The sequence below is a fragment of the Equus przewalskii genome, chromosome 5 (assembly GCF_037783145.1).
Source record: "Equus przewalskii isolate Varuska chromosome 5, EquPr2, whole genome shotgun sequence".
Taxonomy (NCBI): Eukaryota; Metazoa; Chordata; class Mammalia; order Perissodactyla; family Equidae; genus Equus; species Equus przewalskii.
In genome coordinates, this window is record NC_091835.1 from 18,839,403 (window position 1) to 18,852,596 (window position 13,194).

The 13,194-nt window shown below is 59.4% G+C and overlaps 1 long non-coding RNA gene across 1 annotated transcript; it reads left to right on the forward strand.

The window, feature by feature from the left end:
* The first annotated feature begins 236 nt into the window (after nt 1-236).
* Nucleotides 237-9,694, forward strand: LOC139083473 (uncharacterized). Its single transcript, XR_011540205.1, has 2 exons — nt 237-319; nt 9,211-9,694. It is a non-coding gene; the product is annotated as an uncharacterized lncRNA (long non-coding RNA).
* Nucleotides 9,695-13,194: the final 3,500 nt, after the last annotated feature.

A 13,194-nucleotide genomic window follows, 5' to 3' on the forward strand; every position in this document is an offset into this window, starting at 1 on the left:
CCTAAACTCTGGCTCCCTTCTGTTCACAGCCTATGGGGCTCTGGGCTCCACAGGCATGGCACTGTGCTGGTCTGTCCCATCCCACCCTGCACCCTGGCCCTTGCTCACAGGGCAGGACCTGGGACTCCCACCCACCCTCTCTGGCTGCTTGTCCCCAGCACTGGGACAGAGTGAAAACATCCCCCTCCCCTCCCAGACACATGGAGGCTTCAGCCTTACAGAGCTTTCTCCTCTACAGGATCACACTGAACCCTCACAACGACCTGGGAGTAGCCCTTATTATCTTGGATTCACAACTGAGGGGCCACCTCAGACACAGGTAAAGGGGCCTGCCCTGGGCTACACAGCTTGTGCCTGGACCAGCCTTCTGCCGGGACTTTTGCATAAATCATGGGCTCTTACCCCCTCCACTCCCAGCACCACCAGGCCCTTGGTGGCCATCTTGGGGAGGTGGAGGCAGCTCTGCCCTGCAGCTTACTTGTCTCTGTGCAGAGCTGAGAATGGGGCTGAGACTGGGGCATGGTGTGGAGTCACCAGGGCTCCAGGTAGAGGAACCGGGAGCCGTGGGGAACCAGCTGGGGCACCGGGTCTCCCAAAGGGACCGGGTGGAGTGGGAGGTGCCTAGGCTAGCAAGTGGGGACAAAGAGAGCGCCAGCACACCTGGCAGCCAGGCAGCCAAGGAGCTGAGCCCGCCAGTCCAGATTCAAAGCCGAGCTGAGGCTGTGATTGGTGGCCAGGGTCCCTCACTCCACCCCTTCTCTCTCACCTCCCAGGCAGCTGGGAAAGGGGGATGGAGCTGAGAAGGCCCCTCATCATAAATCCTCAAGCACTGAGGGGTGGCCTGGCTGGCAGTGAACTCAATTAACTCCCTCTCGTGCCCCAAGTCCTGCCGGGACCCTGTCTGCCGTTCTGGGGCCGCCATCAGCCCTGATGGCTCCCCAAGCTGCCAGGCTTGGGTGGCCCAAGCCTCAGGTCACCCAACCACCCCTCCTCTGAGGCGTCCTTCAGCCCGCGGCCTCCTCCGCTCCTTTCCCCCCAGCTCGTCCTCTCGGAGTGTGCCCTGTTCTCTGACCCCTCTCCCCGTCTAGGCTCCCGGAAGGGGCAGCTTCCTGGGCCCTGGCCCCTTTCCATTTGGGCACCCTGGCCCTCCCGTGCCCGGAAACTCTGCTCTCCAGGCCTCCCCACGGGGCGGCGGCCGAGGCCTCTCTGCCCGGGCCCCGGGGGACCCTGCGCGCAGCTGGGCCGCGGCGGCGGTGGGGGCGCTGGGTGCACAGGTTGCCGGGCTCCGCGGAGGGCTGGCCGAGGGGGCTGGGCAGGAACCCGGCTCCGTCCGGCGCCCCGCCCCCGGCGCAGATGGCGCGGCCGCGGGCGGGTCCCGGCCGCCGGTTTGGGCTCGGGTTTCGGCCGCGAGGGGCGGGGCGGGCGCGAGGGGCCCGCTGAGGCCGCGGCCAATCAGCGCCCGGCCGGACTCCCCAGCCGCCAATCCCGGCCCGGCCCGGCCGCCCCCGCCCCACCGCGTCCTTTGTTCCCGCTCTCCCTGGCGGTCCCCGGCGCGGCCCTCGCGGCCTTGGCCCTGCGACTTCCGGCGCACGCGGACCGGGCTGTGTGCACGCCCCCGTGTACTCGGTGTGTGCACGCGCGTGTGCAGGGCCTGCCCCTGCCTGCCCCAGGGACATTGTGGGCCTCGCTGCCAGGCACAGGCCTGCCCGTGGCCTTGCTCACTCGTGTAGCCGCAGCCGCCCGAAGGACCCCCCGTGTGCCTGGCCAAAGCCCCAGAGAGCTCTTTCGAGAGCCTTAACTTCGACCACGGGCGGGGGGCTACGAGTGAGCCCCAGGATCTGGGCAGAGGTCCAGCTCAGGCCGCACCTTTCCTTCCTGGGCCATGGTTGGTTTTCCTCACTCACGCTTCCTTGTCTTGGCCTGGCTGCTTCCCCCTTTCAGATACATTCACCTAATGAACTCAGAGCCGTCCTTCCAGACCTGTCTTGGGGAGTGCATCCTCTGTGGAGTCGCAGGTGCCTCCCTCTGCTGCCCCCCATCAAGCCCCCACCCAGCACGTGGTCCCCTCTAGTCTGGATTTGTGGCATCTGCAGCAGTGAGCCCCTGAGGGACCCAGGCTCAGTAACTCCAGCGCCTGGCAGAGCATGGTGGTCCCTGCATGTCTACTCAAGGGGCAGCAACAAGCCCTTGTCCTGAGCACTTCGGGGGTCGCACTGCTCCTTCAGGCCTAATCTTGGTTCCACCTGAGACTGAGGATGTTATCCCAGGCCTGTTGTAAGGATAAAAAGAACTAAAATCTTTGAAGATCAGAGGGCCACGCCATGGACAGCCCTCCCAGAATTCGGAAGGCTGCCATTTCCGAATTCCCAAATCCAGTGGACACTCCTCTTGCTTTCTCTCCCTCTCCTTGCAGTCCCTTCCCTTGACCCCTGAGCCTTCTACTCAGGACTCCAACCTCAGTCCCCTTTCTGCCCTTATTCTCTCCACCTTCCATGAGCTCATCCACTCCCAGACCTCCATCTGTCCTGCCCTGCCCTGTCTCTTGGGTCCCCTGAAGACCTCCACCTGGACATCCCTGAAACATGTCAAACCCAGTTTGTGTCAAGCTCAAGGTCCTCATCCCACCACATCTGCTCCTATACCTATAAAGGACTCACACCCTCACCATTGCCCAGGCCAGACACCTGGGTGTCATCCCCAGCCCCTCGCCCACCAGCCAGGTGACCAGTTGTGTGGCTCTCAAATCTGGCTGCCCTGCTTCCCCAGGGCCAGCGCCTTGGCTCACACTCTTCCACTCTTTGTCTGTTCTCATAGGCCTCTGTGCTCTCGGCCCCTACAGTCTGCAGGGCCCACTGCTCACAAGGTTCCTTCTCCCACCACCCTCAGCCTCCAGTCTCAACTCCTGGGTATAACAGACAGGGCCCTGCCGTCCAGCCCTGCCTGCCTTCCTGTCTCAGCCACAGGCACACAGAATTATGTCAGTTGAAGCCCTTGACACAGGCTAGGAGGTTGGGAGCGGGTCCACCTTCCCAGGGCCCCATAATAGAAGCAGTGCTAGGCACTGGGGTGATCAGAGGAACAGCTAAGGCTGGGGAGTAGACTGATTCAGCAAACAGCCTCTGCAAACAGGCACATCTGGGTCTGGATCCTGGCTCTGCACATGTCCACTTTGTGACTTTGGCTCTGTTACTCACCCTCTCTGGCTCTCACGTCCCTGATGGGTTTAATATGACCTCTTTGAGGGGCTAGAGGAGAACTTAGGATCTGAGGCCAAGAGTGGGCTGGAGCTGCCTCTTCTCCCAGGTACTCCCCAGAGCCCAGCTTCTAAATCACCTGGGGGAGGGGCAGGGCCAGAGAAGGAAGAGCCAGGTGGGAGGCATGGGGAGGAGGGAAGGGGGGGAGAGGAGGAGGGGAGGCTGACAAAAGAGACCAGCTGCTGTTTGCACACAAACCCCAAGTTGATAATGAGTGGAGGGGCGGGGCGGGAAATGTCTTGGCAGGAGCCTCTGCCAGCTGAAGAGCCTGCCCAGAATCATCGTGCCCCTCCCTCCGCCGCCCCCCACTCCGGGCCCTCACTGCTCACACACAGCCATACGTTTGCTCCTAGGACTGTGGCAGGGGAGGGCAGGAAGGGCCCAGTCTGGGTGATCTGGTCCCCTCAGCCCAAAGCTCAAAGCCTCCCCCTCAGGCCACACATATCCTGAGAGCAGCCCTGGGGAAGCCCACAGGAAAAGCCTGAGCCTGATGGAGCCCAAGGGCGTCTGAGGAGCAGGCCCAGACTCCTAGGCTCTGAGCTCCTGGTCAGAAGGCAGGCCCTTGGAGGAACTCTGAGTGCCTGGAGAAGAGAGGAGGCTCCAAAGGTGAGGCTAGGGAGAGTCCTCTGCCCCTGGGGCCTCCCCCACAGGGCAAAGCAGCAGACCAGGGCTAGAGGGAGGCCAGGAGGTTCTTGTCAGCCCCTTGGCCCCCAGTAAGGCCAGGAGGTCCCCTGGGAGGCCCCTCAGACAGGATGCAGATAAATAAGGCCCAAGGAAGACCATCGGGGACCCTGGGTGTCAGGGGTGGAACCCCCACCACCATTTGGTCACCCACACCTGGACGGTTGTAGAAGGGTTTCCCCTCCTGTGTCCCCAGGGCCCGGCTCCATCTGTGCCTGTCTCCCCCTGCCCCCAGGGTCTGGCTGGTCTGTTGGCATCTCCCCTGGGCAAAGAGTTGCCCCATGCCCACAGCTGCCTGCTGCCATGTGGGCTGTGGGTGCAGCCAACAGGCTGCGTCTGTGCAAGAGCGTGTGCTCCTGTCACTGCCGTGTGCCAGCCTAGCAACCGCTCCCAGGGGCTGGGAGAGGCGGTGCCAGCAAGGGATGGCAGCTCTCGTGCACTCCCCTCTGCCCACTGTGTCCTCTTTCCCTTGCTACTTGAGCTCCCTGCCAACACCTGCTCCAGAAGAGGGTCAGCCTGGGGCCGGGCTCCAAGGACAGAGGCAGGACCAACCGACTGTGGCAAACTGCACAGCGTGGGTCCTTGGGCTTCTGTGGGTCAGTCTTTAAGGGGCCAGGGCTGAGTTTTGTGGGCAGCAGCAAGGAGGAAGCCTCCACTGTGTGGATCAGGAGCCCAGGACCAGAGCACAGTAGGGGAGAGGACTGTCCCCTTCAGTGTCCTTCTCAGCAGCTCACTTCTCCTCTCCTCAAGGCCAGAGAGGGCAGTCCAGGGAGGTGGAAGAGCTGGACAAAGGTTTAGAGACGGGACTGAGAGGGGCACAGGAGCAGAGGTTCACAGTGAGGGGGCTGCATGGGGCCAGGCGATAGAGGGGCCTTGAACGCCAAGATGAGTGAGGAATATATCCTGGAGCCTGTGAAAGCCACAGAAGATGCTGAGCAAGGAGTGACAAGATGGACAGGGCAGTGGAGAGACCACAGCCACAGTCCAGTGACAGATAGGCCTGCGTTCCAATCCAGATGTTGAGCCTCTCTGGCCCACAGCTCCCTCAGCTGTAATTCTGGGGCAATAGGAGACCTCCCTCACGGGTCTGTTGGGAGGGTTGGATGATAATGCATGCGGGAGCTCTCCTGAACGTGAACTATTGTCACTAGTGGGAAGCAAGAGTGGCTTGAATGGGGGCTCGGGCTCCTGAGTCACAGGGCGGGCTCGTGTGGTCCGAGAAGGGCACTGTTGTCCCCTTCCCTTCCTGGGGGGCGGGGGGAGCAGTGGTGTATACAGTCAGAATGTTGATGGGCTCCCGAGGGGGGCACTGCCCAGCTATGGCAGGGCAGCCGGCAACCAGAAGCGCAGGTTGTGTCCCTGAGCCGAGCTCAGCCTCAGAGGACCTGTGGGGGCAAGCACGGGGGTACTGGAGCAGTGGCCTGCAGAGGCCAACGGCTTTGAGGATCTCCAGGGCCCCCATGCAAGGCCTGGGCACCACCAGGGAAAAGGCAGGGTGGGGGCAAGAAGCCTGCACCCCACCACAGTTCTAGATGGTGAATGGGGCTTGACATAAAAAGGCCATTGGAGTGTAGAAAAACAAATCTGTGCTTCTCCCACGCCCACATGTGTGTGCACATGAGCCCATTTTGTGGAGCCCGAATGAGTGTGTTCAGGGACATTTTCCCTGAGCTTGATTTCACAAGTGAGCACAGGGCCAGCCTTGGCAGACAACGGGCCCCAGGCTCTAAGGATGGAGAAAGCCCACTTAAGACCCAAGGCCAGTGCCCAGGAGGCCGTCCCAGTGCCACCCCGAGAGGGGACTAGGCTGGCTGGGGCCCAAGGCCTTACCCGGCCCACCCTCCCAGGCCCAGGCCACAGAGGAGGCATTGATGGTGAAAGAGGCGTCCAGAGGCCGCTGCAGCTGGCGCATGTGGGCATCGCCCGGCCTTGGAGGGGGCGCAAGAGGATCCCTGCAACACCCAGGCCTCTGTCAGGTCCCGGGGCCCAGGCCTGAGCATCTCTGGGCAGTGTGGGTGCCCTGGGCATCCTCATCTGAAGGTGTTTCTGTGTGGCAGGCATGGTGTCCACACACCCCTGGAAGGAAGAACCATGGGCCTTCCTTCCCCCTCAACCCTCAAACCCCACAATGGCCGGTCTCTGCCCTACCTAGACCTCTTCAGTGACCCTCCACCACCAGGCGGATCCGGGTGCCTGGGCCTGGCCCCCCTCTCTAGCATGACTTTTCACCTTTAGACAACTAGGGGATCTTTTGCCCGCCCAGCATGCCCCCGCCTCCTTCACTGATTCTCTGCTTTCTGTGCCCTGAGCCCATTGGGCACCCCACATCCTGCCCATCTTGCCTGCTGTCCAACTCTCAGGCTTTACCCACCCCTCAAGCCTCAGCTCAGGCCTGCCTCCTCCATGGAGCCTTCCAGGATTGCTCCAGGCTGACTTAGGCTCCCCCTCCCCTTTTCAGCTACCTCCAGCGTAGTTAGTGGTCAGGCTGGACTATAACTGTTCACAGGCAAAGCTCCTTAGAAATGGAACTTGACTCAGTATCTTCTCTCTTTCTGCTTGTGGGCACCGGATAAACACTAAAGTGGCCAGTGGCCAACTCTGCCCCTCCCAGCCTCCCACTGATGCCCATGTGAGCTGTCTACTCTGGGGACCAAGTGGCCAGGGCACTTTCAGCTGAACCAATGCGGGCAGTGCAAATGCTACAAGGTAGAGCCCGGCTCCATTCACACCCCACACGTCCAAGCCCGGGTGGACAGATGTGTGCACAGATACGCACACTCACATAGACGTGTACCCACACAGACACACACAGAAACACATGCACACAGATGCATACATTCTCAGACAGGCACAAACTCAGATACACATACAACTGCACACACAAATACAAATACAGGTGTGCACACGCACCAACACACACACTGATATGTGCTCAGACAGATATGCACACGCAGACATACTCACACAGATACATGCCACACACGGGCACCCACAGACACAGCTACAGACGTACGCACATAGACCCTCTCACACACAGGCACACACTCACAGACACGGACATACACTTGCGTGCACAGCACACACACACACACACAGAGGTACCCACCAGCGCACACCCAGCCAGGCCTCAGGTGCAGGAGGAGGAACTGCTGATCCAGGCCTGCAGCTGCCACCCCCTCCCTCCCCCTCCCGGAGCCCCCAGGCCGGCAGAGGGCGCCCGAGGCCCCTTCCCTCCATGCTCAGCCCTGGCAGGAGGGAGAGCGTGTGGTCACCACCCACTCTCCCAAGCCAGGTCCTCTTTGTTTCCCCGCCCCAGGAGGAGTCCGCCAAGCCTGGGGACCGCCCAGTCACAGAGTTCTCCAGGCCCTGCTTGGTCGTGCTGGCCTGGTCAGATGAGCCTGGGGATGCTATGCCCTGGGGGAGGTTGGTGGGGGAGGGCAATGATACGACCAAGGCTCAAGGCCTGTACCCAGCGCAGGGATGGCTCATCGCCCGCTGCCAGTCCAGGCTGGAACATGCAGCCCCCAGGGCCCTACCAGCTCTTCCCCCTCCCCATTGTCTCTCCAAGAATTCCTTAATGTGTGGTCCCCTGGGGGGGGGGGGGAGCGTCTGAGAACACGGAAATGAGAGCTAGGACCCCAAAGGCAAGCCCTTTGGTCCTCCCCGTCCACCAGTGCCCAGCTCTTTTGGCCCCTTTAAGCTGCTGGTGAGGTCTTTGACTCCTTAAGGACAGAATCCCGAGTTCCTCCCCCTGCACCCCAAACCTGGAGTCCTGGCACTGTGCTAAGCAGAGGTTACTCACGGGAGTCGTTCCAGACCTGCCTCCGCTGCTTACGAGTTAAGGACCTGGCGCGAGTGAGCTACCCTTCTGAGCTTCGGTTTTCGCATCTGTCAAATGGGCATCTTAATAGTCCCTGCTTTGCAGGTGGATGCGAGGACCAACAAGGCAGCATGTGGAGAGCCTTGGTTTGGTGTGATTTCCTTGTGCTGAGCCCTTTCCTGGCTGAGCCTTTGGGACAGCGTTTGGACCCCAGCAGAGAGCCAGGCAGTATGTGCTCACTAAACCCTGGGACATCAAGACGATGGGGGCAGCCCGAAAATGCCGCCCCTGTGCCACCAGCAAACAGCGCGCACCAGGGAGAGCCTGGCAGGAGGCCAGGCCTTGTTTTCCAAGTGATTCGTTTCCTGGGGACTTGAGTGTCTATTCCTGGTGGGACTGAGCTTTCGACCTGGCCATGTGCCTTGGCTGAACGGGGTTCCTCTTCTTCCTTCTCCCAGGAGGGGAGGACTAAGCTGGCCCTCCCTGTCCATTCCCCTAAGACCCCTTCGCAGTTGTCCCACCATAATTAGGCTCTTTGCAACTCTAGGGGGACAGTGTCTGTGCCTCCTCTCCATCCCCAGACTCGGGCTGGCCCAGGATGGGGGTCTCCCTTCCCTCAGAGCATTGCTGCCCCTCCTGAAGGCAAGTGGGGAGCCCCAGCCAAGCCTGTGGCAAGGGTGGGCCCTCCTGTCCCCTGCTGCCGGCCCCTTGCTCAGTGGTCAGTCGTGCGTGGAGCTCAGCAGGGCCCGGGCAGGCTGCTCTCGTCATTAGCAGCCCGGCCTCACTCCAAGTGAATTAGCTGGTCCTGGGGGAGCGAGTGCTGAGGCCTGCAGGCTCCTGGCACTGGCCAGTGATTCATTCACCATGGCCTCACCCCTGCCAGAGGCCAGTGGCATCCCTGCCCCCAGCCCACCGGCCTGGCTGGCGGGCGGGGAGTGGGAGGCTGGTGCCCAGAGCAGCCCTGGCTGCCCGTCCATCTGCCCCTATCATCCTATTAATCAGGCTGCTCCCTGCTCCCTCGGGTCACGCTTGCTTCCATCCGCCCTCCCCTCCCACATGCAGGCCTGGTGGCCCTGGGTCTGTGCCCGGCCCTGCTTCCGCCAACCTGGCGTGCCCTGCCAGGCTCTGTCTCCTGCTCCCTTCATCCCTGGGCACCTTGAGTGACTTGAGGAAGGCCCCCTCATTCTTGTTTCTCCTCCCTCTGTGCCTTCCTGCCTTCCTCAACCGAAGCCCTGGGATCCACTTAACTGGTTTTGATGAAAACCAGAAGTCCTGTCCGTGCATAGGAGGCCCCGGATAGGTGCCCGGGGCTGGTCCCTGCAAGCCTCAGGCTGGCCTCGGCTTCAGGACTAACACAGATGTGGAAGGCACCACCTTGGTCTCTGCCACCAAAGCCCTTAGGAGCCCACCTGCATCCCTTCAATAACCCCCTCCTTATTTTCATTTACTCAACAGGAGACAGGTGCTCAGAAGGTGGTGGTGATGAATGAACGCCCTTCTCCCAGCAAATGTGACTTCTCTGCATCCATTCATGTGACTCACGTCTTCTTAGATCTCTCTGGCTTAAAAACTGTCCTACTGCAGCTACAGAGTGGAAAGCGCCCACATTTTGTGGCCAGAAGACCTGAATTCCAGACCCGGCCTGTTGTCTAGATCGCGTCTCTGAGCCAACAGGTCCTCATGGTCACGTGGGGCTGATTCCCCTCCCCCAGGCTGGCTCGGAGGATTAAAGGCATTTATCTTGTGCAGGGGACACAGGGCACAGAGATACCACCCAAATGGCAGCCACAAGAGGACTCCGCTCAAAGTGCTCTTCCTTGGGGGCCTCCCTAGCACATGTGTGCAATTTCCCCTGTATTGTTCTCTAATCCTTGATGGTTACTCTGTAATTGCTCTCAAATGGTTTCATCATAATAAATAGCATCTGCAGAGCCGTTTACGAACTGTACCTTTTTCCTCATCCCTTTCCCACCTTTACAAAAAGAAACTGAGGCTCAGAGAAGTGAATTGATTTCTCTAAGACCACACAGTGAGGAGGAGGCGAGCTCACCCCTCCTTGGCCCGTGGGGCCTGCAGGCCCCCAGCCCACTGTGTCCCCAGTTCCAGGCAGGGGAGGGAGGGACAGAGAGGGAGCTTGGCAGGAGTCCAGGGGCTACCTGGGGTCTGATGGCTGAGGGAGGAGACGGGCAGTTCACTCGGCCCCAGGCAGGCTGGGTGCATGGGCGTCCATGCAGAATCATGCACTCACCTGTGTGTGCAGGTGTGCAGGCTGAGACCAGGTGACCCCCAAGGGGGCTTATAGAGGGATCACGCCTCTGGGGTGGGATGTGGGACTAGGTTGGCTCTGGAATCCCTTTCTGTTCTTAGGCTTATGTGACTTGGAAACTTCTGGAAAAAGACTGGGCCAAATGAAACGCTTCCACTGGAACTGAGGTTCCATTATTACCCAGATAAGCTGCATTATTAGCTGTTTGTTTGATTTGCTTATTTTGTTGTTTTGGTCAGAAAACTGAGGCACCAGGGAGGTCTGTGGCCTTGTCCCAGAGGCACAGTGAGGTAAGAATGGGAGACGAAGACAGCAGAGCAAGGAGCCACAGGAGAGAGGGAAAGGGGATGGGGGCAGGGAACAGCGATCGCAGGGAAGGTCCCAATACACCTGGAGCTGCTCCTCATCTTTGAAGTCAGCTCAGAGGATGCCTCCTCTGGGAAGCCCTCCCTAACTGCTCAGGCAGAGTTCTCTGCTCTCTCCTCCAGGTTCCCACTCCTGTGGCCCTTGACACACTCAGTGTCGACCTTCCTGACTGTGCCTGCCTCCCCCACTGGGTGGTGAGCAAGGCAGGGAGCCTGTGTGTGTGTATGTGTGTGTGTGTAAGCTTATATTTGGGAAGGTTAAAAAAATATAGAAAAATGAAAGGAGAATGAAGCAAATGCCCATGTACCTGGAGGGACTGGCTTTGTGCCCCATCCCTAGATGGGAAGGGTGCTTGTGTGACTGCCGACATGGCAGGCACACATTCATGTCTGCACACGCACAAACACACGTGTGGCCCAACCTCATGAAACATGTTACCCACCATGAATACATGTTCACGGTTGTACCTACAATGCACGTGCACCCCCATAATCGGGATGTGGAAGGACTGGAAAGGGGCCTATTCCAGAGAAGCGAGGAGCTGGGCCAAGGACAGGGGTGTGGCCACTGCGGGCCTGCCGTGTGTCTGTCTGCAGAGGGTTTCCAGACCCGCCCCGACTGCCACTCCCACTCCATGCTTCTGTCTAGAGAGAGAAGGCAGGCTCCCTCATCTACGGGGAGCCCACAGTAGCCAGCAGGGTTGCGGCTCCCTGACCCCATTTTCGAGGTTTCAGGCTGTGACACTTGGCTCTTTTCCAGCCTTTCCTGCTGTCCCCTCTGCCAGATCAGTCCCTGACCTCGAGCAGCTGGGAGCAGCAGCAGCCCTGGCTCCAGGACGGCTTACTGCGGGTGCGGCCAGCATGGACAGATAAGGACTGAGGCGCCCTGAGAGGGCGACCCGAGGACGGGGAGCAGAGCCTTCGGGCAGAGCTGGGTGACCTCGGAGTAATACCATGAACCGCACTGCCAGTTTCTGAAAGGCAACAATCGAGAGCTTTGTAGGCTGAGAAGGGAAATTCCCACCAAGTAATATAATAAAAATTACCAACAAGTTCTAAGCTGTGGGTTGCTTTGCCACTGAGATGTGAACAAAATGAGAGGTACTCAGCCTCCTGGGAAAGCTCAGAACCCCCCCCCCCCAATTCTGCAGAATGGTTCATCTCTCTCCACTCTGGCCCCAACTCAGTTCCAGACCCACGTGGGTGCCTCTGGAGCCCCAGGTGTTCAGCTGGACTCAAAGGCTCTGAGCCTCAGAGGGCAGCTTGGGGTTTAGAGAGAATCCCCTCTGCATTTCACTGGGAGTTGGGGAGCCCCTTGGGGTTCTGGGCCTTCCCCAGGAAGCCCACTCAGGGCGTGAGGGGGTGCCAGGCTGGGGATGGCTCTTCTTAGCCTGCCTTTGGGTTTTCTGAGGGACCGGCCTGGGCCTTGCCGTGGAGTGTCCAGGTCAGTGGTCTCAGGAAAGGGGCAGGGAGGCCGTCCGTGTTCCCAGTTCCTGTGCTTATTCCTGTGGGTGTTGGGCCATACTTCCTTAAGGCTGAGCACCATGCCAATACTCCGGGGACATTCCTGTCTCTCCAGGAGAGCTCAAAATCTGAATTATTAGGTGTAAATGCCATGGAGGGGGCCTTAGCGAGGGGTGGCCGATTCCTCGTTCATCCTCCAATAACTCAATGAACTTTACCCCCTCTTGGAAAGCCCCCCAAAAGATAAGAGAATGACATGGGGAAATGGAAGGTGGGATGGAAGTGAAGTGGGAGGGAGGGGCGGAGATTCTGGGAAGGGCTGGGAGAGTGGGGCCAACCACTTATGGGGGCAGCACAGGAGCAAAGGGAGGCCAGCGCTGGGCGGCGGGGCTGGCAGGGGGTGACCTGTCTCCACCCCATCAGCTCCCTTTAGGGATCTTGATGTCCTGTTCTGTAAAAAGGGGCACCTACCTGGATGGGCGTGAGGCTTCAATGGCACACCCTGCGAGAAAGCGCTTTAGGTATAAAGGGCTCCGGCTTAAATTACCCCTTTAATTAGTTCAGGCCTTGGTTCGAAAGTTTATAGAAATACCTAAAGGCCAACAGGAAAAGAAAGTCACAGAAAAAGTTGGACTAAGGAAGATAGGTCAGGAAATAAGAGGAAGGCAGTGGTAGGGCTGGTCCCATCAACCTCGGGGGGTGTTCTGGAATCCAGAAGGGCCTCTGGTGGGTGCTGAGCTCCTGACAGCCCAGACAAATAGGGAAATGGGATTAGTTATGAAGCACAGGGGTCTATATAGAAAAAATGAAACGAGTTATTCAGGAGAGTCTTAGGAGGTTGTTATTGATCCCCATTTTACCGGGGAGAAAAGTGAAGGTCACGGGGGCTCAGTCTTGCCCGAGGACCCTCATTCTAAGCCACAGAGGCAGGCATGGAGCCCTGGTCTGGTGGGCTCTTGCCCCTCACACAGGAGGACGGGGGTGGGGACCGAAGTTTGTGCTCCTAAATGCCAGGCCACGCTGCCCTGCTGGTCCTAAGGCCCGAGAGAAATTTGTCCTGTGGGTCGTACAATGTTGTGCAATGTTGTACTTCCACAGCCCGGAGCAAGCCAGGGGAAATGGTAGCGGGAGAAGCATTCAAGGCAGATGTTACCAATTGTCTACTGAGGCCATGAAACAGCTCATTGGAACACTCCGGGAGCACTTAGTTTTTAGGAGGCTGGCTTTTTGGTGAGCCCCTGGTGACAAACAGTTGCAAAATACCCTTTCCCCCGGGTCATCAGGTCCCACTGGAAAAAAATCTTGCCTCATAGGGGCCCACCCAGAGGCGCACTGGTTAAGTTC